Below are 27,234 nucleotides of genomic sequence, written 5' to 3' on the forward strand. Positions count from 1 at the left end.
CACTATTCATATTGATGAAGGGGTCCTTAATTTACAATAAACGTGCCAAATTTTCAAGAATGCCCACCCGATGACAAAAATGGAGCATTCTCAAGTTGCTAAAGTCGCACAAAAAAGTAGTGATCTGGAGAAACAATTGAGGGTTGTGGAAGGCTTTAGTGCTTTGAGACTTGATACCCTGTGTGTGGTGCCAGACCTGGTTATACCCCTGAAATTTAAGGTACCTGACTTCTAGAAGTAGAAAGGGGATAACTATCCAAGGCACCATTTGGTGAAGTTCTGTCGAATGATGACTTTTTATACTCACAACGATAAGCAGATTATTCACTATTTTCAAGACACTTTAAGCGGGGTAACATTGAGCTGGTATATGAAATTAGAAAGGAACCATATCCAGTCATGGTTGGACTTAGCCAACACCTTTCTAAATAAATACTAGTATAACTGGTACATGGCTCCAGACCAAAGGCAATTGTAAAACGTATCTCAAAAAGCAATGAATCCTTCAAAGGATATGTGCAGCGATGGAGAGAATTGGCAGCCTAAGTGCATCGAACCCTCTTAGAGAAGGAATTGGTTGACTTATTTATGGATACCCTATGGATCACGTACTTCGAAATAATGGTAGGAAGTGTGTCATTAGACTTCTCCCACCTAGTGACAATTGAAGAACACATCGTGAGTGGCCTAAAAAGCGGAAGAATCCAAGGCGCCTCGAGTAGCCAAGCTAGCAAGAATGAATCCCTCCAAAGCATGGAAGGTGACATGTACTCCCATGGTGCACTAGTAGGACCTTATGATCCCCCATCTTTTCAGCAATCACCATTTCTAACACCATTTTATCCTTGTGGGAAACCAATAATTCCTAGAGCGCCATACCAACAACCTTGAACCGCTCCTTATTCAAATCAACAAGATCATGGCCGAGGATATCATAATCAATATCAGAATCATCCTTAGCCTCAAAACAATCTGCAAAGAAGGAATGCTACCCTCAATCCAATTCCTATGACATATAGTCAACTTCTTCCATATTTGATTAAAATATCACTGGTGGATCCTACACCTCTCAAACTGTTGCCACAACCATTCCCACCTGGGTATGATCCTGATGCACAATGCGGATATCATGTTGGATCAATAGGGCACTCAATTGAAGACTGCTAAGCTTTCAAAGCTAAAGTACAACAATTGATTTAAAATAAGTACATAGCCTTTTCATAAGGAAACCTAGTAGTGAGCGTCAACCTCTCGTCCGAATGTGTTCGAAGACTTCAGGGAGCTCCTCCTAAAGTCAATGGGTCACACATGAATACATCCTCAACACTGGCAATCACTGGGTTGTTTTAACATTTGCATTTGTAATTTTTGTATGTTAAATGCTACTTGTTTGTAAACACTGTTATTTTTTAATGGTAATATTAATGAAGTGACCCTACATTTTCTGAATCAATCATTTAACATTCACTCATTTTTCTTCTCTTTTATCAAAAATAAAAAATATATCCATATTTCTCCGATTCACTTTCTTTATCAAACTGATGTTTTAGCAAAGATTCGAGGGAGGATGACGAAAACACAATACCCATAATTATTGACGATATGCTTTTGGATAAAAACCTTTTTGATGATGTACATGCATTGTTTAAAATCCCAAAAGATTGGAGATATGAGGATTTAATCCCTAGTTAACCACTTCGAGCCTAGAAGTAGGTGTTTCTTTCGAATCTAAAAAACTTACATTTAACCCGAGACAGGGTATTGTTCAGTTAATCTTACGATGAATTCAAATTGCTAGATAATACATCCTATCCGGGGATCAACCACGTCCTATTCTTTGCAAATTTCTTGAAGTGTCGAAGGAGTCATGAAAAATCCAAAAGTTTTGTCGGTTGTTCTTCAATGACCATTAACAAGACAGTCACAACCTTCTAGCAATAAATAAATAAATAAATAAAGCCCGCTAAGTTGAACACGCAAAGAGGCGACTTAGGAAAAATTAGGGCAATCCTGATGGACCAAAAGCTTCAAAGAAGCGGTCCATGAAAAAATTAGAGATAAAAAAAGGCAAAACAATTTATCAAAAGAGCAAAAGAGGTTATTAAATCCTCAATAAAACAAAGAAAGATCCGGTGACCACCATATAAAGAGTCAAAGGGCCACTGACATCCATGACAAAAAAATAAAAATAAGGAGACTTCCATTTTAAGAGAATCTTGAAACATCATCTTCACTATTACACTGTCGAACTCTCTTGGAAGACGAATGCATGTGTTGAATTAACTGAACGTAGGACTAGAGATCCTCATTAAGAAGGGATGGGTTAAAACAAATTTGAGCCTTATATCCTTTGTTTCATAAACTGTGAATCATGCCATGTTACAACCCTCAAAAGACCTAATTGAGGCATGGTTTATTCTGCAAACATACCACAACAAGGTTGCGTAAACTGGCTCATATAGATTTGTTAACCTTCTATATTGATATCATATTCTCACTATATCCTTCACACTTTGAATAACTAAATTATTAATATGTTTACACTAATGGTTCAATCGTCACATACTACCATATCATTCCAATAATGATTTTTTCAAAACTTGCATGAGCATCGCACTAAGATTACCATTTTTGAATGAAAAGTTCTAACTGCAAGTAAGTACTTGACATCAGGGAAATTACAATAAGGAGAAATCAGAGAGGAACTTGATTATTCATTGGTGCTGACCAAAATGAAGACCACCACATAACCCTATGGGTCGGGGTCATGTTGTCCAATGATTATGTTGACCAAAGAATTGATCAGCCTAAAGCAAGTCTCCAAACATCAGTTAACTAAAGGGAAATCATTTCAAGATTTGGTTGATCAATGTCAAACAATCTCAAGACTCTATCAACCAGGGGAAGATCACCCATAGTTTCTGTTGATTAAGGGCAAATCACTCCATGGCTTAGTCAATATGAGACAAATCACTCAAGGCTCAAACTCAAATTCGGTTGAGAATTCTTTGGGGGTTTCATTGATAAAACCAGTTAGGGGTTTTCCTCCAATATCAAAGGTGATTTGAGAGTTTTTGTACAAGATTTTGCAACAAGGATTAAGCTAAGTGAAAGCTTTGAAGAAAGGAGTTTATTTCAAAGAAGTAACAGTAACCGGAGGATAAAATTGGAAATCTTGGGCCACTTAATATTTCTTAAGATCAAGGGAAGAGAAGAATATATAATCAACATCAAACTAAGGGTTTGGGGGTTTATATTGCTATTTTTTCTCTTGTATACAACTCCTACAAAGGTTAATTCAATATCTCTATTCTATTTGGAATTTGTGGTAGATATACCAATAGTAAGGACAATTGGGTAACTTCCTAAACAAATCCTTGTGTTCTCTCTCTCTCTCTCCCTCTCTCTCTCTATCTCTATCTCTATCTCTATCTCTATCTATTTATCTTTATCTCTCTGTCTCTTTATGTCTGTCTGTCTGTCTCTCTCTCTCTCTCTCTCTCTCTCTCTCTCTCTCTCTCTCTCTCTCTCTCTCTCTCTCTTTCTCCAATTTGATAATTCATTTAGTGTGAAATTTCACATTCTGATAATTTTGTTTGTGTTGAAGTATTTCAAACTATTTTGTAAGATATATGCAATTGGCTTTTCATATTATCAACACAAAGGAAAATCAACTTGGTTTGTATTGCACACCAAGTATTTGGTAAATTGTTTTAGTTAATTTTTTGTTTCCTATTTCATTAAAAATTGATTATAAAGTGTTAATTGTTCAAACGTTATTTTGGAGAATAGATTTATTTGTTTTCTCATCATTGTTATACGTTTTGTTATAGTTTATACACATATTAGATTCTTCCAATAAATGTTCGGGATAAACAAGTGGCAATCTGAAATTGCTTTCGCTTGCCATAGTAAATAATTTTTAATATTTTTAATCGAAGAAAATTTTATTTGCGATCTATTCACCCCATTTCTAGATCGTTTCCCTCGTCTAACAAATCTGATTTCTGTTACTCAACTAACATATACATCTGATTACTTATTAAGTTTTCATATTGATAAATGTTTGATTTTGAAGAATTTGTCATAGAAAATGATTGGTTTAGCTAAGAGAATATGGATATCTTTACATCTTAAATGCTCACAGCATGCCATGTAATTCGTTTCATGTTTCTAGTTATCATGCTAGCTCTTTTTTATATAGCAATGCCAACTTATGGCACCATAGGCTAGGACATATATATGACGTTGTGTACAAGTGCATTTCTGTGCAATTTCCTTATATTCAATAATATTAAAACTTTCCCTTGTGATGTTTGTCAATTTTCGAAATAATTTTGTTTCCTTATCATGTTAATTCTAGTAATGCTCATATATTTGAAATTGTTCATACTGATATTTATGGACCATATTCTATCCCATCTATTGATTGTCGCAACTATTTCTTGACCCTTGTCGATGATTACATTCAACTTACCTGGATCATTTTGATAAAGTTAAAAAGTGAAACCAAAAAAATGCATATGTATTTTCATCTCTTTCATTGGAAAATAAATTGTCAACTTCTTTAAAATGTCTAAGTGATAATGGGCCTGAATTTTTAATTCACAGTCTTTTCCAAACAAAAGGAATTCTTCACCAAAGTTCTAGTGTTGAATTCCCTCAACAAAATGTCTTGGTTGAAAGGAAACATCAACACATTTTAAATGTGACTCGTGCTCTTTTCTTTCAAGCAAGCCTTCCCAGAATTTGTTGGCACTCTTCCAAACAACATTCAGTGCATTTAATTAACAAAATCCATTCTCCTTTACTGAATTTTTTCCTTATTTTCATCTTTTATATAACAAACCTCATACACTATTACATCTTAAAACTTTTGGTTGTCTTGCATATGCATCTAATCTTCTTGTTAATAGAACTAAGTTTGATCCTCATGCTAGAAAAACTATTTTTTTAAGGTTTTAGACATGGTATAACAGGTTATATTCCTTATGATTTACAATCTCATGAATTTTTCATTTCTCGAAATGTTATGTTTTATGAGCATGTTTTTCCCTTTAATAATTCCAACATTCCTAACAACCCATCTCCTAACCATACTACTAACCTTAGTGAAGCTGACCTTGAACCTATTCCTACCTTCACACCCACTCAACTTCAACCTCCTCCTTCGCCCAACCCTCAACTCCTCACTCCAACAACTAATATAACCACAAAACCAATCCTTATACCACTGCCTGCTGCCACACCTAAGCCTAATAATTCTCCCTCTTAGACAATCAACATGCACAAGCCGCCCACCTACTTATCTTAATGATTACTAAAGCTAGCGGAAATATACCCGAACGCATCACACGCTCGAAGATATAATAAAGTCGCCATTGAAATTTATTTATTCCCGAGGGAAAGGGAAAACATCGATAAAACTCGGGGGAAGAGGAAATGGGTAAGGAAGTCGGTTATGCAAGGGGAAGGTATTACCATCCCTCACATTTGTTGTAGTCAACATGAACCATTTTTATTTTTATATGCTAGAATGGGTGTTACTATCTAAAGGTTACTCGCAAAAGATAAAGGGAAAATGAAGAGAATAGATAGAGTTCTCGGTGAGGATTGGGGCCCTCACGCCTACATATCCTTACAGTGCATAAGGAATTCAGAGCTCCGTAGTTCATAGAAATAATGGTGGGAGATGAAAGAAGAGTGATAAAGATATGATTTGAACCAAAGAATAAGGTTGATTGAACCCATGAAGGGATGAAGTCTAAACCATAGAGTAAAGGTGACATGAACCAATATGTGGGGGGCTAAGGCATGAACCACTATATGGTGGGGCCAAAAACAAAGGGAATTAAATGTTTGGCAATAAGGAAAACATCTCTTGGTTCAAAGGAAGACATTGGATGAAGCTCAAATAAATAATGTATTTGGATCAAAGAGAAAGGTATATCATATGGGGTGAATGATTGGTAGAAGATATTAAATGTAGGTAGTGAATAGTGGATAATGGATGATGAATGGAAGGTAAAGAGGAATAATTAATAGGGAAAGAATTTAAAGGTTTGGTAAAAGTGACAGAAAGGTATAGTTTGGAACCAAAGGTAAATGTATTATTGGAATCCATAAAGGAAGTGGTATTTGAAACCAAGAGTAAATGTGTCATGACCCAATATGTGGGGGGCCAAGGCATGAGCCACTATATGGTGGGGCCGAAAACAAAGAGAATTAAATATTTGGCAATAAGCCAAACAACTCTTGGTACAAAGATGGACAATTGTCCTAATAGGTATATATGGAACCTAAGGGAAAATGGTATTTGGTTCCAAAGAAAGGTAATATGTCACTGAGATGAATAATTAGGATTGAAGATAGATGATGGGTCATGAAAGATATGAATGGAGCCCTAAGGCAAAAAAAAAATTATGCTCGCCAAGGGTTCGAAGCCTTATGCCTACGTATTCTCACTGTGCAATAAGAAAATCAGAGCTCCCTAGTTCGTGGAACTAATGCCGGAACAAAGGAAAGAAAGATTGTAAGTAACGGTTTCTATCAATATAGATAAGAAGAGTGAGAAATCATGGTTGCAGTAATGAGAAGTATGATTGGCACCAAAATACAATAATATTGCAGGAATCCATGAGGGAAAACAAACTTTGAACCAAAGATCAAAGGTGGCATGAACCAATGTACGGTGGGGCCAAGGCATGAACCAATACATGGTGGGGCCGAAAATGAAGAGAATTAAATGTTTGACAATAAGACAAATAACTCTCGATTCAAGGGTGGACAATTGTCCTAAAAGGGTATATATATGGAATTCCAAAGGAAAATGGAATTTGGTTCCAAAGAGAAGATAGTATAATATTGTTGAGGGATGGTAATGGTAGATGTAGAAGACTTGGCAGTTATTGGAACCATATTATAGTCTATTAGTAAAGGTGAATACGATAAGCAATTGGGTCATTCGTCTCGTACCCAAAGATATTAAGAATGAGGATAGAAATTCTCCACTCTCACCCCTTGTTTACTACTTAAGGATCATGGCATGTGTTCCTCATCATAACTTTCAAGTTACTAAGGAAGACTCTCCTTGCTGCTTCTTATGATGAAGACTTCTCAATCATTTAATTCAAATTGCATTAAAGTCTATGAACAAAGGTGAATACCTTGAGCAACTGGGTCATTCGTCCTGTACCCAAGGATATCCTAGACAAGGATAAGAATGCTCTATTTTCATCATTCTTTGTTACTTAAGGCTCATGGCGTGTAACTCTTATCATGATTAACAAGTGTTGGAGAAGATTTAGATTGTCACAATGTTGCTTGTGAAGAGAGACTTGAGAATCATTTGATTCAAGTCGTGCTAAGGTCTATGAATAGAGGTGAATACGATGAGAAACTGGGTCATTCATCCCGTACCCAAAGATATTCAGAATGAGTTAAGGAATTCTCCACTCACATTCCTTCTCTATTGCTTAAGGCTCATGGAACACAAATTGAATCATGGTTGACAAGTGTTGACCTTTGTTGTGCTTGAGAAGTAGCCAAGATGTCTGCAATGTGAAGACCTTGTACTGATTTGAAGTCTTGAACTCTTGATCTTGAATCTTGAGGTCTTAAGCTCATGAGACCCAATACAGCTTAAACACTAGGGACTTGCCTTATCAAGTGATGAAGGGTCTTTTGATCACTTGAATTGGCATGGGGAATGAAGCACAATGCAAAGGATTTGGTTAATCAAAGTAAACTTTGATAAACACATAATCAATGGGAAAAAGTTGATTGTAATATATAACCTAAAGGGTTAATCAGTCAATCTAAACTAACTGATTTCATACAATCCTAAAGTAGACGAACATACAATAGTTAGGATCAAATTAATCAAAGAATTCAAACATCAATATTCACATGGAAAACAAATGATTAAAATGATCAATTAAACCTAAATAAACCCTAAACTAAGGGAGCATGCATAACATGAACTTTCTAAACCCTAGACAATGTTAGTAGTTTTATGCCTAAGCCCAAGACCAAGGGCCCAACGAATAATTTAGCACATGGAATAAAAATGGGAAACGGATAATGAAATAGTGACGTGGCCATGGATCATCAGTGAGGTGGACACTGTGAATCAGAAATGGAATAACAATGCAATCAAATGCACTAAATGAACATTTAGAAAATGCACGTGCAGAAAAATAATTGAACTGAATTCAAAACAAAAGTTGAAACATGTTCTCCGTCTTTCAGCTAACTCATGTTCACTTCTACTCCCTGTGACGTGCCAGAGGCTGTCCTCGATGGAGGAGGCGTCGAAGAATCCAATCAAACACCATCAATCTACCATATCAAATACGTTGAACAAGAAAATGCAAGTGGATTGTCCTAATTTCTCAAAGATTGAGCATATCGAAGGGGAGAGGTCGAAGAACCCTAATTCGAAATTGTGAAATTAAATGATGTGCAAGCAAGGATTCCAGCTCAAATCACGGGGGTTCTTATGTAAATAAAGTCTACTATACAATGGAAACAAGATTCACGAAAAATAGAGAAAAAGCGACCTACCTCCGAAATGGAGAAGTGTTCTGTCAAGTGTTGACCGGAGAAGACGAACACGCAGAGGGAAATCACTTGAAGAATAGGTATATTCCAGATCGTGATTCTTTCTTTGATGCACAATTCTTCTACACCTTTCTGTGAGTCGAAAACGGATTCGTGAAGGACGAAAATAGTGGTTCAACTCACTCTTATTGAAGCTTTAATGGAGTTTCGAAAATAAGCTCTGAGTGAGGGAGAGAATTAAGATTCAGAGAGATCGAAATCTGGAAATTTTGAAAGTGAATGTGTCAATGTGTCTCTGAATGAATGAAGAGGAGTGAGTGATTTATAGGCTTTGATTCTCAATTATGAAATGCAATTGAAATTACATTGAAACTCATCTGAAATTCAATATTCAGTTGCAAAATGAAAAAATCAGTTTCGAGCTGAAATGAATGGAATCGAGTTAGTTGCAAAATCTTATTTAGTTAGTTTCAAAAAGCATGAAATCAGTTAGTGATAGTTATCCCGCGTGGTGCACCATTGTTAGCTTATAATGGACTTCATTTGATCTGTGGTGCATCCTTGTTAGCTTATAATGGGCTCAAACAAGCTAGCAACCAGCGGTATGCTAAACTTACGGATTCATTACTTTTTATTGGCTATAAACATTATGTTGCGGATTACGCCCGCTTGACTAAAGTTCATAATTCCTCTTTCACTGCTTTATTCATTTATATTATGATATATGGTCAGTTTGTTTTGCCTTTTTTTAAAATGATTTTTATAATGTTAAATATTTTAGTGTAAACAAAATTTATAAAGAAAACTTTCATAAAAGCTTCAAATGAAAATTTGATTTGAATAGTTATTCTTAAAATGTTATTTTAGGTATTTCATCATTTTATCGAAACTTTTTTTGGATATCAAAATTTCAAAAAATCAATTAATTTTGAAGCTATTTCAAATAGATTTTCATAAAAATCATTTTTAAAATACAACTTTTTTAAAAAATTATGATTTTGAATATATTTTGATCTTCAATAATGTATATTTATGTTATAGAATGAATAATTCAATATTTTAATTTATAAAAAACAAATTTAGAAAAACTTGTAATATTTTGAAAAACATTTTTGTAGAATCCATTTTCAAAAATACAAAGAAAAAATTCATTTTTTTAAAGCTAAAACAAACTGGCCCATTGTCTTGGTTGAAAATGATTTTTTGGAAATTCAATATGTTAAAAGTTTTATTCATAAATGTTTTAAGATTAAAGACCTTGGGAACCTTATGTTTTTTCTAAGGATAAAAGTTTTCGGATCTTCCAAAGGTATCTTGATTAATAATAAAAAAAATACATTAGACCTTTTCGAAGAAACCGAGCAACTTGCTTCCAAGCCTTCTAAAAGCTGACATTTCTTTTGCCGTGCAACAACTAAGCCAATACATTTCTATGCCTAGGAATGTTCATTTTAAAGTTGTCATACATGTATCACAGTATTTAAAGAATGCTCCTGCTACCCGATTATTTTATTATTCTACTATTGAGTTTGTTTTGTCTAGTTTTGCAGATTTTGATTAGGCCACATGCCCTCTTTCGTGAAGGTCTATCACTAGTTATGTTGATTTTCTGCGCTCATCCCTCATTTCATGAAAGTCCAAGAAGCAACACAGGATATCTAAGAGCAGTTCTGAAGCAGAATATCAGTTCTGAAGCAGAATATCACGCTTCAGGTAGTCTGGCTTGTGAGATCCAGTGGCTCCACTACTTATTTAAGGATTTACACCTACCTTATGCTCAACCAACTTCGTTTTATTGCGACAACAACTCATCAATCTCCCTCGCTCATAACCCTTCCTTCCACGAGTGATCTAAGTACATAAAAATCAATTTCCATGTGACTCGTGAGAAGATTGAATCCGCACTCATCAAGCTCTTTCCCATTAACACAAGATCTTAACTTGCAATTTATTTGACAAAACCTCTTTATAAACCAACTTTCGACTTGCAAATTTCAAACTCATCAAGTATCTTGCAGCATGTCAAACTCTGCAAAATTTCTTGGAATGTTTCTGATTCTTTGTGGCCTATGAACTTGTTTAGAATCTTCTTTGGACACTGGAATAATATCAGATGCTGGAATCCCAAAAGTACAACTTTCAAAGTCTAGAATATTCCCAGAGTCTGGATCTCCACCAGAGTTTGAATCACTATCAGAATCTAGATCAGAATCAGATTTACCTTCAGAGTTAGACTCGACTTTAGAGTCATCTTCAGAATCATCTTCTGATTCAGACTCACCTTCAGAACATTCAGATTCTTACGTATTTTCAGAAGTTAACTCAGGTGTTAACACCGCACCAGAGTTGAATTGAGACTAGTTCCAATCCCACGCTTCTTATTCTTTTATAATGACATCTTTGTTGAATTCAACATTGTTAGTGATATGACAATAGATCTTATAAGCATATGTACTGTGGTACCCTATAAGCAACATAACTCTGCTTCTATCATTTACCTTCCTTCTCTTAGCATCTGCAACATATTTGTAACAAATAGAACCAAACACCTTTAGATGGCTCACATTTTTCTTATCTTCAGTCCACATATCTAAAGGAACAATTTTCTTCAATTTCTTTGTTGGACACCTGTTAAGCATATATGATGTAGTGGCAACAACTTCTCCCCACAAGGTGTGAGGGAGCTTATTCTCCTTCATAATGCTTCTTATCATATCAAGCAAAGTTCAGTTTCTTGTTTCAGCAAGACTATTGTGCCGAGAAGTGTATGGAGTAGTCACCTCATGCTCAATTCCATTCTCCTAACAGAAATTCTTGAAATCTGTAGAGTGTACTCACCTCCGTCATCAATTTTGAGAATTTTCATCTTCTGACAACTCTGTTTTTCATCCTTCACCTTAAGCTTCTAAAGCTTAACAAACACCTCATGCTTAAATTTGATTAGTGCTACCCATGCCATTCTTATGAACTCATCCACAAATGACACAAACTATTTGTTTCCTCTAAGTGAAGGTACTTTAAATGGTCCACAAACATCAGAATGTATTACTCCTAAAACATGCTTTGCTCTTGGGGCTACTTCTGATGCAAATGGAAATCTAGGTTGCTTCCCTTTCATGCATATCTCATATGACTTCTCAGGCTTCACAATCTTGGGAATGCCATATACCAACTTTTTAGATTTCAGATGCCCTAGGCTTCTGAAACTAAGATGCCTCAATCTCTTGTGCCACAACTCATTCCCACCTTCTGCACTAAGGCATTTAGTTTCAGTTGATTGTGCATTCACCTTACTCATATTGCATAATCAGCTTCTGATCAGAATCATACAACTTCAAGAGATTGTTCTTCATAGTAATTAAGAAACCTTTCTCAATGAGTTGACCTACACTCATCAGATTTCCCTTCATGCCAGGAACATACCAAACATCCTTAATCGGAATAGTTTTACCATTCTTCACCTTGACTTTGACAAATCCCTAACCTTCAACGCTGAGGTATTTATCATCATCACATTTGATCTTTGTTCTCTTTCTAGAGTCAAAATCAACCAGCCATTATTTGTTTACAGTTTGGTGATTTGAACATCCAATGTCCATGTACCACCTATCTACCAAATATGCACCATCAGACTCAGAAGCCATCAATAGCACAAGTTCATCATCAGAACCTCCTTTGGCTATGTTTCCTTCTTCTGACTTCCTTTCCTTGTTTGACCAATAACTAGTAACGAAGTCGCCAAACTTCTTACGACAGTAGCATTGAACCTTCCTATTTTCATGCTTATCCTTCCCCTTTTGAGCACTCTTGTACCCTTAAAAAGTTGAGGTTTCTGACTTCTGTAGAATGTACTCACCTCCACCATTAATTTTGAGAATTTTCAGCTTCTGACCACTCTGTTTTTCATCCTTCACCTTGAGCTTCTAAAACTCAGCAAACACCTCATGCTTAAATTTGATTTGTGTTACACATGTCATTCTTGTGAACTCATCCACAAATGACACAAATTATTTGTTTCCTCTAAGTGAAGGTACTTTAAATGGTCCATAAACATCATAATGTATTACTCCTAAAACATGTTTTTCTCTTGGGGCTACTTCTGATGCAAATGGAAATCTAGGTTGCTTGCCTTTCATGCATATATCATATGACTTCTCAGGCTTCACAATCTTGGGAATGCCATATACCAGCTTCTTAGAATTCAGATGCCCTAAGCTTCTAAAATTAAGATGCCTCAATCTCTTGTGCCACAACTCACTCCCACCTACTGTACTAAGGCATTTAGTTTTAGTTGATTGTGCATTCACCTTACTCATATTGCATAATCAGCTTCTGATCAGAATCATACAACTTCAAGAGATTGTTCTTCATAGTAATTAAGAAACCTTGCTCAATGAGTTGACCTATACTCATCAGATTTCCCTTCATGTCAGGAACATACCAAACATCCTTGATCAGAATAGTTTTACCATTCTTCACCGTGACTTTGACATTTCTTATACCTTCAGCGTTGGGGTATTTATCATAAGCACATTTGATCTTTGTTCTCTTTCTAGAGTCAAAATCAACCAGCCATTATTTGTTTACAGTTAGGTGATTTGAACATCCAATGTCCGTGTACCACCTGTCTACCAAGTATGCACCATCAGACTCAGAAGCCATCAATAGCACAAGTTCATCATCAGAACCTCCTTTGGCTATGTTTGGTTCTTCTGACTTCCTTTCCTTGTTTGACCAACAACTAGTAACAAAGTCGCCAAACTTCTTACGACAGTAACATTGAACCTTCCTCTTTTCATGCTTATCCTTCCCCTTTTGAGCACTCTTATACCTTTAAAAAGTTGAGGTTTCTGACTTCTGTAGAGTGTACTCACCTCCACCATCAATTTTGAGAATTTTCAGCTTCTGACCACTCTGTTTTTCATCCTTCACCTTGAGCTTCTAAAGCTCGGCAAACACCTCAATGCTTAAATTTGATTTGTGTTACCCATGTCATTCTTGTGAACTCATCCATAAATGACACAAATTATTTGTTTCCTCTAATTGAAGGTACTTTAAATGGTCCACAAAAATCAGAATGCATTACTCCCAAAACATGCTTTGCTCTTAAGGCTACTTCTGATGCAAATGGAAATCTAGGTTGCTTGCCTTTCATGCATATCTCATATGACTTCTCATGCTTCACAATCTTGGGAATGCCATATACCAGCTTCTTAGAATTCAGATGCCCTAAGCTTCTGAAATTAAGATGCCTCAATCTCTTGTTCCACAACTCACTCCCACCTCCTGCACTAAGGCATTTAGTTTCAGTTGATTGTGCATTCACCTTACTCATATTGCATAATCAGCTTCTGATCAAAATCATACAACTTCAAGAGATTGTTCTTCATAGTAATTAAGAAATCTTTCTCAATGAGTTGACCTAAACTCATCAGATTTCCCTTCATGTCAGGAATATACCAAACATCCTTGATCAGAATAGTTTTACCATTCTTCACCTTGACTTTGACAATTCTTATACCTTCAGCGTTGGGGTATTTATCCTAAGCACATTTGATCTTTGTTCTCTTTCTAGAGTCAAAATCAACCAGCCATTATTTGTTTACAGTTAGGTGATTTAAACATCCAATGTCCATGTACCACCTGTCTACCAAATATGCACCATCAGACTCAGAAGCCATCAATAGCACAAGTTCATCATCAGAACCTCTTTTGGCTATGTTTGCTTCTTCTGACTTCCTTTCCTTGTTTGACCAACAACCAGCAACGAAATGGCCAAACTTCTTATGAGAATAGAATTGAACCTTCCTCTTTTCATGATTATCCTTCCCCTTTTGAGCACTCTTATACCTTTAAAAAGTTGAGGTTTCTGACTTATATAGAGTGTACTCACCTCCACCATCAATTTTGAGAATTTTCAGCTTCTGCCCACTCTATTTTTCATCCTTCACCTTGAGCCTCTAAAACTTAGCAAACACCTAATGCTTAAATTTGATTTGTGCTACCCATGTCATTCTTGTGAACTCATCTATAAATGACACAAATTATTTTTTTCCTCTAAGTGAAGGTACTTTAAGTGGTCCACAAACATCAGAATGCATTACTCCCAAAACATGCTTTACTCTTGGGGTTGCTTCTGATGCAAATGGAAATCTAGGTTGCTTTCCTTTCATGCATATCTCATATGACTTATCAGGCTTCACAATCTTGGGAATTCCATATACCAGCTTCTTAGAATTTAGATGCCCTAAGCTTATGAAATTAAGATGCCTCAATCTCTTGTGCCACAACTCACTCCCACCTTCTGCACTAAGGAATTTAGTTTCAGTTAATTGTGCATTCACCTTACTCATATTGCATAATCAACTTCTGATCAGAATCATACAACTTCAAGATATTATTCTTCATAGTAATTAAGAAACCTTTCTCAATGAGTTGACCTACACTCATCAGATTTCCCTTCATGCCAGGAACATACCAAACATCCTTGATCAAAATAGTTTTACCATTCTTCACCTTGACTTTGACAATTCTTATACCTTCAGCGTTGAGGTATTTATCACCAACACGTTTGATCTTTGTTCTCTTTCTAGAGTTAAAATCAACCAGCCATTATTTGTTTTCAGTTAGGTGATTTGAGCAACCAATGTACATGTACCACCCGTCTACCAAATACGCGCCATCAGACTCAGAAGCCATCAATAACACAAGTTCATCATCAAAATCTCATTTGGCTATGTTTGCTTCTTCTGACTTCCTTTTCTTGTTTGACCAACAATCAGCAACGAAGTGGCCAAACTTCTTATGACAGTAGGATTGAACCTTCCTCTTTTCATACTTATCCTTCCCCTTTTGAGCACTCTTATGCCTTTCAAAAGTTGAGGTTTCTGACTATTGAACACCATTCGATTTCTTCCTGGCTTCTGACCAAGATTGCTTATGATATTTCTTACCAAAAGCTGCTTTCAGAGTTTGCTGATCTACCTCCATTTCAGAGTTTCTCTCAGTCAGACGCAATTGTTGTGCCTCTAGACTGTTTTGCAACTCTTCAATACTCATGGTGCTAAGATATATAGAATGTTCAATTACTACAAAAATGCAATCAAACTAAAGAGTAAGAGATCTAAGTACCTTCTCAATAATCTTTTCTTTAGATAGAGTTTTTCCACATGAATTCATCTTATTTATGATCAGAATCACTCTAGAGATGTAGCCAGGTACCTTCTCATTATTCTCCATGCTGAGATCTCATACTGCTTACGTAGAAACTGAAGCTTCACCTTCTTCACTAATGCATCACCGCCGTAGTACCGTACTAGTGTATCCCACACAACCTTCGTCGTCATCGAATCAGTGATTTTCTCAAACACGTCCGCATTCACACACTGATGGGTGTAGAACAACGCCTTCTGATCTTTCTTCCTAAGATCATGCTGAGCATTCCTCTGTGCATCTGTTGTATTTGTCGGAAGTGCAACCGGAACGTAACCGTCATTGACGGGATCAAGAACATCTTGAGCACACTACGCCAAATAAGGGAAAAGAGGGCGCTTTTTTTGGCCTATAACAGCGCTTTAAAGCGCCCTCTAATCTGGCGCTGGCATAGGTAAAGACAGCGCTTTTTTTCCTGGTGAAAGCGCTCTCTAAAGTGGCTCTTTAAGCCCTTTAAGGGCCACTTTAGAGGGCGCTTTTTAAAGAAAGCGCCCTCTAAAATGGAAACTTTTAAGGGTTTAGAGAGCGCTTTTACTGGAAAGCGCCCTCTAAAGTGGAAACCTTTAAGGGTTTAGAGGGCGCTTTTATTGGAAAGCGCCCTCTAAAGTGGAAATTTAAAGGGTTTAGAGGGCGCTTATTTTGGAAAGCGCCCTCTAAAGTGGGTGGTTATTTAACATTTACATGCATCACATGTCTCTGTGACCATATTCTCATTTCAGGTTATGTTGCAGCCACAAGAGGTAACCAGAAGAAAATGGCATACAACTGCTTGTTATAATTCACAAGAGCAACTAAAGGTTCTTTTTATGCTTTTATAATATTAAAATACAAATACTGATATATGCTTATTGTTTATATGATCCTCTTGCTATTTGAAATGTCATGAACCGAAACCATTGCTACTCTAATTGAAATGTATAATAACCACTCTCTTTCATTTATTTGTTTATAATCAATCAATTACAACAAAAATGCAAGTATGCTGCTAGATTAGAAAATCACACTGTTTTGGTATTTTTCATATTTAACAAGACCAAAGAGCACAAAAATGAATTGAGTTGATTCAGAAAAAAAAAATATGAATGTGAATACATGAGTGAACACTAGCTGAAGTGCTACTCGAAAGGAAACTTCATCTGAAAAACTGTTGTATTTCTTCAAGAGTTTTTCCCTTTGTCTCGGGGACCCAAATGGCAACAAATCCTGCTGTGAAAACACACACTGCAGTATATATTGTGAAGGTTCCTGATAAAAATATAGGAAGCTTCTGGTTAGAAACAATAGATATTTATAGAAAATTAACATAGGCAATGCACACAAACCTCCTGAACTCCAATCCAAGAGCAAATTTGCTGTTAATGTAACCAACCAGGAAAAGAACCAATTGGCAAGTGTTGCAAAACTTCCAGCTAGGCCTTTGATGTTAATCGGAAGAATCTATTATGTAAAATATATTCAACACATCAACTATCACATTATATTACAACAAAGGTTTGTTCATATAGGGTTGTCATGCATATTATTATTGAAGAAAATTGTACCTCAGACATTATAATCCATGGCATTGCTCCTAATCCCAGAGAGAATGCAATAACCATGACCTGAAAGAAATTGAAAGTTTATAATAATGAAGTTAGGGAAACAAACAATAGAAACCATCATTTGTGTAATAAAGTTGTATTTACACACCACAACTCCAGCCATCGATACGAGGCTCAATGTCGCATATAAATCAGAATCTGGTGATATATATTCCTGAGAGCAAATTCAACATAAAATATATTATCCATATAAAAAACCAAAAATATAAAGAAGAATTTACTGATATATAATCCTGTGAATCTGTGTTACAAATTTATGCATGAATGCATGTGTAATATCTAGTTAATGTATTATGTATATATAAAAATAAACAAAAAAATGTTTAAAAAATATAACAAACAAAAATATTATTATTACCTTCAAGTAGAATGATATTGAAACAACCAAAAGACTCAAAGTCATTGCAGATGAAGAAACCTGCAATAGGAGATTTTGTTTAATCTCTTATTACCCTCCAAACAAATAGTAATGTGAATGCAAAAATTATCGAAAAAGCTCAGACTCACAATAAGTAAAAGCCGGCGACCAGATTTGTCTGCTAACCACAAAGTTAAAATCGTAGCAAGAACCTAAATGACATGTAAATATTGTTCAGATTATGGTCTGATAAATTTGGAACGTTACAAATTTAGTTTCCTTTCGGTCGAACCTGAACAACACCGACTCCAAATGTTGCTACATCACTCGAAACATGCGTCTAAATCTCGGAATAACAGGAAAAATGAAACCAAAAAATGAAACTCAATAAATGTATGAACCAAGAAAAATGAAACAAAAAATGAACAATAGCGAACGTCAGAAGAGAAACCAAGTAATATGAAGATTAGAAAAATACCTATGGTGTCAAAATCGAACAGCTAACAACGATTTAATAGAAGGAGGAAACGTCGTAGATCTAACAGAGGTGGAAGGAGAACGCCTTAGAAGTAGCGAAAATCGTAGCAGTGAGAACCCTAACGTGAAAAAGAACGAAAATAACAGAGAGTGAAATAACAAAACGCGCAGTATGTTATAATTTTAATGTTTACTAAAGGGGACCTTAGAGGGCGCTTGTGGAAAAAAAGCGCCCTCTAAAGGGGGCCTAAGAGGGCGCTTATGAAAGCGCTCTCTAAGGCTTTCCAAAAGCGCTTTATAAACTGGAAATGCACATGGACTTATAGAGCGCTTTTTTAAAAACGCCCTCTAAGGGTAACCTTAGAGGGCGCTTTCTAAAAAGCGTCCTGTATTGTTGTCCCTCTATCTCCTCCTTATTTTTTCGCTTCACCTTAGAGAGCGCTTTATTACAAAAGCGCCATCTAAAGTGCGCTGTCTATTCCAGTTGTTCGCTCCTTATTTTTTCGCTTCACTTTAAAGTGCGCTTTTGTAATAAAGCGTCTTCTAAGGTGCGCTGTCTATTCCAATTTTTGGCGTAGTGGCATCAAACAATACACACATCTGAATCATCCACTAATTCCAGTTCTTGCCATCGAACACCAGAAGCTTAGTACTCAGATTACCGTTTTCGTTCATCTTCAACCTTGTGCAATTCACTAAGATCTCACAAAACACTAGTGTTTCACAATCCCGCAGAATCGAGAAATCTAACTTTGTTACGATTCCGATAAAAAATTCAACACGAATTTAAGAAACAAAATCAACCACGCAACGCCTCACCATTCACTCGTGTTTCCCTGTGGATCTAAATCTGAGCTCTATATACCAATTGTTGGTGCAAGAGATGAAGAAGATGGAGATAGAAGAAGAAAAAGAAGAGAGAGAATTGAAATAATAAACTTCCACTACTCTTCAAAACGGTTACGGTAAATGGTTACACACTACTTCTCTATTGACAACTACATTTATTTATATACACAAACAATAATGTAACATAGGTGAAAATGCTAACCTACACCAGTTAGGTTCGCTTAACAAAACTAATATTACTATTAAGTATGAATTACTTCTAACAAATTGCACATTATTGAAGTATCCATAATTCCACATATACCAAGATTCCTTAAAAACAAAATAAGTAAAAAGTAACTAAATTGTACTCACTCTAATTTCAAATTAATAATCATTTAAGGATTTTGCACACTGATTAAGAAATATAATAATATTATCATAAAACATTTCAATTTTATTAAATTAATCCTATTAATGTGTTAGAAATAGTGTAAAAAATAATAATTAATTGACAAAATTGAAAAAATAGCAATCTTTTCTATATTTAAAAGTGAAAATAACAATCATTTTAAAATAAAATTTATTTATTAAGACAATAATTATTTTAAAACAAATTTTATTCGTGAAGATTACATTGAATTTAACACGGTGGGAGTAACTTTTAATGAATCCATAGCCATGACTATCCATAACTAAAATGTCAGCCTCAGGTTTCTTTAATTTGTTGCATTGAATAAAACACTCTTGGCTTCTCCAATCCCAACTACTTTCTCAATATTTATCTCCAAATTAAATCCAAATTTTATAGTTAACCAACTAAGAAAAACAAAGAAAAAATAGAAAACAATAGAGTGGGATGAGTTGAACAATAATTAGTAGAGCATCAAAGCTTCGGCAAATAGCTTCAGATCTTTTCATCACTGGAAAATAAATACCCTATAACCAAAACATCACACCAATTAACAATATTTAACAAACAATAGCTAAGTGAAGAATCTTTGGTTCAGATTTCACTAAAAAAAAATTTAACAGGAGACAATCTAATCCCCATCAACAGCTACCATAATCTTCTATTCTCTTTTTTTTCCAATTTTATGAGATAATTACTATTGATTGCAATGATGAGAAATTTTTTGTATATGTACTTTTATTGTGACTTCACAGAAGGCGTTTTAGAACCTTGTTTAACTCCTATAGCATATTTCAATCCTATTCCAATCCCTAGTAAATTGTTCTAAATTGTGAAAAAAATCTATAAAGGAGAAATGAGAAGATATATGGAAAAAAATTGAATACTCACATCTTGGTGTTAGAAATCTTATTTTTCTACCTAGAAATTATAAGTTCAAAAAAAGATCAATTCAAGGTGAATTTTTAGGAAAAACAAACAAAATCTAATTTTCACCTGTTTCGATATGTTTATAACCCATGGCTATAAATGTTTCTGCTGCTTTAACAATTCCTTTTTGAAAAACCGGAGCAGATGATAGTTTTGAGTATGTCAAAATCCGCACTAACAACTGCAGCAAAGTTCACAAAAAATTCCGCAGCAAAAATCGAAGCGATGTCTGCAGAATTTTAAGAGGATTTTGAGATTTTCATGAATAAATATTTTCGGCGAAAGAAATTGCAGTTAAATCTGCAGGATAATTGGTATATTATTTAAAATCAAATAAAGCTTAAGGAATTCCTGCGGAATTTGCTGCTATCTCATATTTTGCGGGAAATAAGTTTTACACTATACATTCGTAGCTAAAATTGTAGGTATACTTGTGGAGAGCTTTTCGGAGGAAAATTCGCAGGTAGTCTGTGTATTTCTAGTAATGTTTTTCTATTGTTGAGAATGTGTCAAGTGTGAGTAGTGTGCATAATAGTTCCACATTGGTTGATAATATGGAAACTTGAGCATTTATAAGTGAGAGAACCCACTCACCTATCATCTTAAGGTTTTGGGTGAATATGTGGTGTGTCTCTCACAAAGATTTTGCTCTAGAAAAGAAGTCTCACAATGTTCAATGTTCCCTAGTGAAAAACTCCCCTAACGCCTACATAGGAATTATAAGTTCAAAAAAGATCAATTCAAGATGAAAATGAGAACATGAAACACATCTTATGGTTGCATATCAGAAGTGCATTTTTTAGATAAGACTATTGAAGTTTATGTTGTAATTCAAGTGCTATAACCGATAACTATGGGTGCGTAACCGATTACAACTAATGTTGATATGCTTTCTAGTAGTAGAAAATTGGAATTTTTGAAGGCGTAACTGGTTACGACTCAAGCTAAATTAATTTGTTTTATTTTTAGTGTCAGGTGTAACCGACCACACATTTTTGTGTAACCGGTTAAAAGCCCGAATTTTTGTATTTTCTGCTATTGTACTTGTTCAAATTGTATTCAAATCATTCTGTAACACATATATATAAGTGTTTAGGGTGCACTCCCATCCTGGTTAATGCAAGTATTGAATCTCAACCTCAACTCTCTCTCTCTCTCTCTCTCTCAATTCTCCTCTTTCACTATTCACATCCAAAGTTACTCTATCATTGTTTCACGAATCCTGTGGTTGCTTATTCTAACATTTGGCATCAAGAGTTTGGTTTAGATCCACAAACACCTAGTGTGCAACATGAATTTAGTTTCTAATTAAAGAATCCCTGCAAATTTACCCATTCTTAATGTGAAGAATTACGACAAGTGCTGCAAGAAAATGAAGGTGTTGTTTGCCTATCAAGATGTTCGTTCTTGAGGTGATCAAGAATGATGTTACTCCTCTTGTTCAGAATGCTACTGAAGCGCAGCAAGCAACGCATAAAGAAGAGATGATGTATGATTATAGAGCGTTGTTCTTGATTCATCAATGTGTTGATGGGGACAACTTTGAGAAAGTTGGTGATTGTGATTCCTCAAAGCAAGTTTTGGAGATATTAGAGAAAGCTTTTGTCGGGGCTAACAAGGCGAAGATGGTGAGGTTACAAACTCACAAACGGCAGCTCGAATTGATTCAAATGGAGGAAAATGAGACAATCAACGATTTCGCAATGAGAATCACTCGGTTGCTGAACCAAGTGAAGGTATGTGGAGAAACCATTACGGAGCAGTATATTATTACTAATATCTTGTGTTCTTTAACGCCAAGATTCGACAACCAGAAAATTGGAGTTTTCAAAGGCGTAATCGGATACCAGAAACGGTGTAACCGATTACCGCTGAAGCTGAATTAATTTGTTTTATTTTCAGTGTCAGATGTAACTGGTTACCGGTCTGAATATTTGTATTTTCTACTATTGTATTTGGTCAAATTGTATTTCAATCATTGTGTAACACATATATAAGTATTTATGGTTCACTCTCATCCTGATTAATACAAGTATTGAATCTCTCTTTCTCTTTCTCTCTCTCTACCTCCCTCCCACCCTTGTCCAAGCTCTTATGAGAAATTATTTGTTGCTATTACAATGCTACCACAGGGGAAGAATGAAGGGTTAAATACACTTTACCCCCCTGTAATGTTAGCGAGTTTAGGATTACCCCCCTGGTAAAGTTATTTTTTCAATACCCCCCTTATGTTATGTAGATTCCTTCATAGAACCCCCTAATATCCAGGTGGCATGGAATCTTGGTTTTTTATTTCAGACGTGGCTTTTTAATTTTTTTATTTTCACATGTGAATCTTCATTAGGTCTCCAGCATGGCATAAACTAGAAATTAGGGTTCCAAATCCATCCCTCTCTCTCTTCGTGAAATCCATCCCTATCCCAAATCCATCCCTCTCTCTCTTCGTGAAATCCATCCCTACCCCAAATTCATCCCTCTCTTCATCTTCGTCCGTGTCCCCTTCATCTGGGTTATGGGTGGCAGCAAGGCATCTTCCACGAGTGAAGTTGGAAACGGCTTACCAAGATGTGGATGCAATGAAACCATGAAGTTGTTGGTCTCCAAGTCAATTGAAAACCCCGGTCGCAAATTTTGGAAATGCAGGAATAATATGGTGAGCAATTTTGAAGCATTTTATTATTTTGAGTTTGATTTCGAAATTAATTGTTGGTGGTGTTTGTCTCAAATTGCAGAATGGGTGCGGTTTATTTTTGTGGGATGATTTGGTCAGTGAGTTTGCAGTGAAAGAAACCAATCCGTCCGGATGCCGCCAATGTGAAGTCAACAAGGCTTATTTGATTGAATTTGCTAAAGAGATTGTTGAGGAGATAGATTGCAGAGTCGGAAAGCTTAACAAGTTAGAAAAACTGAAGAAAAAGATTGCAATGGAAAGAGGAAAAATTTATGGTTAATGTTTGTAATTGGTCTGTCATGGATGTTGATAGCAGCAATGGTTAAGTTAGTCTAATGAGTCTGTCATGTAATTGTTATGTCATTAGTGTTTTTCAGCAATGTAATGTTGAACTTGTAATGTGTTCATCAATGAAATGTAATTTGTTCATCAATCTTAAACTGTCAGTGCAGCATCATTATTTGATTAAACTTTCAGCATTCAATCTACCAATAATGACAGAAAAAAGTTATATCATAATGAAAGAGCAAAATTGCAAAATCATCAGAAAACTACAGAACAATTTTATAGTCAGTAATTCTAAAGAAAATATGACATAGTAAACATATAAATAAATTGAAATATATTAATGTAGTCTATCTCTTAAACTTTTTCAGTGCAGAATTCAAGGTGAATGTAATTAAATACTTTGGCTTTTTCTTTAGGTCCTGCAGAATTCATGGTTTTGTTGTAAGATTAGTGCACAGACTAGCCATGGCTCTCTGCAGAATTCATGGTTTATGAAAAACAAGAAAAAAATGTGACAGACTAGCCATTGTGTTTTATAGACAATACACACCAATAATGTTAAACTGATACATTAGAATTGATCATCACAGTAAGTGCATATGTTTGTTACAAAAGGATTACAAAATACATGTCTTCAAAGATCAGTTGGCATTACAAAAGAGTTTTCCAAAAGGATTACAAAATACATAGCAGAAACATAATAATCAGTCCCTCATTTTGAAGTGGGTATGTCTTCATTTTCTGGTAGGGTAATTGGTTTGTCACTAGATATTCCTTCACCTGTTATGGGTCTTTTAAACCAACTCAACTTGATCCTCTCACTTTGCCTTCTTTTGATGATAGGTTTTTTTTCAACCCTTTTTCTGGATTGTTTTGTGATTGAGGCAACCACACTAGATCCTGTTTGACTCATAATAGTTGGAACAGGCATATCAGTTGGAGGTTGTGGATCAGTTGGAACAGGCACATTTGTTGGAACAGTCATATCAGTTGCAGTTGGGGCAGGCATATCAGATGCAGTTGGAACAGGCACATTTGTTGGAACAGTCATATCAGTTGCAGTTGGGGCAGGCATATCAGTTGCAGTTGGAACAGGCACATTTGTTGGAACAGTCATATCAGTTGCAGTTGGGGCAGGCATATCAGATGCAGTTGGCATATCATTTGCAGTTGGCATATCAGTTGCAGTTGGCACATGTCTTTTTTTAGGTTTTCTCTACAATGTAAGACACAATGTATGGTTGTCATCAAAATTCATATCACAATGAAGAATGTAAGACAGAATGTAGAATGTAAGACAAAATGTATATCACAATGAATTACCTTTCTTTTAAGTGCATTGGGATCCTGAGTGGTAGCCTTACAAGTCATAGCATTGTGACCAAAATTATCACATTTGGTGCACTTATATGCAACACCAGATCTTCTCTTCCTTGCACCATCCTCTCCACTTTCTCTTATCCTAATCTTCTTAGGTCTACCAGGACCATTTTTATATGCAGGTGGTAGAGGTGGTTCCATCTCAACTTCTGGCCACATATCTTGACCATTGATTGGACTTACTGAAAATCCATAACATAGTGCAAACTTTTCTCTTGTGTAACAAGCATCAACAAATTCATCAGGGTTTTGCTTTCTATAACTCAGAGCAGCTACAGCATGCCTACATGGAATTCCTACTAATTCCCAAAAATTACAACTACATGACCTTTTAGCAATGTCAACAATAAATTCATGTGTGTTGTAACTATGTGTAACCTGAAAAGTCTCAGCAATTGACCATGTTGGCAACCAATGACCACTCCTGAACACCTCATTATCTAACCTTCTCCTAGGTATTGGCATCACCTTATGTGGCCAATTTTCTAGTTTACTTGCAGAGGTGGATAACCTATTCATCAGATATTTTCTTATCCACTCACACATTGTGAGTATAGGTTTGTCCCTAGCAGCTAGAATGGTAGCATTAAAAGACTCTGAGATATTATTCATCAATGTATCACATTTAGGGTAAAAAGAAAAGGCATGCTTACACCAGCTTTTGGTAGGAACAGCCATCAACCAAGTCCAAGCATTGGGATCTGCATTCTTCAATTCATTCATCTTTTGGACCCATGCCTGATAGTATGTGGCTTTAGCAGCTCCCATCATTAAATCTCTAATAAGGGCTCCTCCACCAAACCTTTTTTTGAAATTAGCATACAAGTGCCTAAGACATAATCTATGCTCAATAGTATCAGACAATTCTTCAAATACAGCCACAAGTCCCTGATACAAAATAGAAATTTTTTCAACATTTAGAGAATAGAATAATTTGCAACAGAAAGATAGAGTTAAATACATACCTTCTGTTGATCAGAGATAAATACATATCTTCTATCCTGACCAATGTCCTCCATTAGTAGTTGTATAAACCATCTCCAACTCTCCTTTGTTTCATTTTCAACCACACCAAATGCCAAAGGGAAGTATTGATCATTAGCATCCCTGCCTACAGCAATAAGTAACTGTCCACCATACTTGGTCTTTAAGTGACATCCATCAACCCCCACAAATGGTCTGCATCCATGAATAAAGCCTTTCTTACAGCCATCAAAACAGAAATAAAATGACCCAAACCTTGGTTGTATGGATGGACTAGGTCTTTCTACATTTATCTTCACAGTGTTGCCATGGTTTACCCTTCTTAGTTCTTCTGCATACCTCCATATGGAAGCATACTGATTGTCAGCATCACCTTCAATTATCTTCTTGGCAATTAGCTTAGCCCTCCATGCTTTTGCAACAGTAATACCCACAGAATATGTTTGCCTCATATCTTGGATGATGTCTCTTATCCTGACTGTATCAGAAGTTTGCATCCTCTTTACCACATGCTTGGCCACCCACTTTGAGCTAGCAGACTTGTTGTTCAAAACCCTAGCACATGTGTGCTTATGTACAAGTGTTTTTATAGCAAAAGTCTCCTTGTGGCCCACCTTAGAGCATAAGACTAAAAACCCACATTTATGCTTACACACCACCCTTACCCTATCTCCCTCATTTTTCACAAAAGAAATTTCCCTCCCATTAAGCACTGACCACTCACGGATAGTTGCCCTAAAGTCATCAAGTGTGTTGAATTCCATACCCCACTTGAATATAAAGTCTTTGTTTAGATGCTCTTTCCTAAACCTAGCATACTTGGGCCTTTCTTCATCACAAGAATCATCTGGGTCAGAACTATTCAACTCATCACTATAGTATACATCATCTGAATCCATACTCTTATTGGGCTCCTCCATACTGTTATTGGGCTCCCACCTAATAGGCTTAGTAACATCTATTCCTTCAAAACCATCAAAGTAAGCAGTAGCTCTTTCATCTTCACTGTCATCTAACCCCTCTACCTTCTCCTCATCTAACCCATCAATTCCATTATCAGGGGGGTGGTCATCATCATTCACACATTTAGGTTCCCTATCAGCAGGGTCCATGTTCCCAGTACTATGTTCAACATACAAATCTCCTTTCACATTCATTGCACTAAAGTATAGAGCAAAATCATCAACAGCATCATCATCTTTCCTAATCAGAAAAAAACCATCTTGAATTTCTAAAACTTTTGTCCATACCCTAACACAATCAGCCTTATACCCTAACCTACTCAACAACTTCTCAATGTTATCCATGTTCCAATTTGAAACATGTATCCCATTAACTGTCGTATCCGTACCCCCTCTGTATATAATTTCTTCTTCAAAAACCCTGTAAAATTCACCCCCATGGTGGAGTGTAACACTAAAGTGTTGTGAATCCTGTCAATATATTATACCCACATGTCAAAGATTGTTGATTTCAAAATTTTACCCTACGACATTGATGAACTTCAAATTTTTACTAACCTCGGACTTTG

The sequence above is a fragment of the Lathyrus oleraceus genome, chromosome 6 (genome assembly GCF_024323335.1).
Source record: "Lathyrus oleraceus cultivar Zhongwan6 chromosome 6, CAAS_Psat_ZW6_1.0, whole genome shotgun sequence".
In the NCBI taxonomy this organism is placed as follows: Eukaryota; Viridiplantae; Streptophyta; class Magnoliopsida; order Fabales; family Fabaceae; genus Lathyrus; species Lathyrus oleraceus.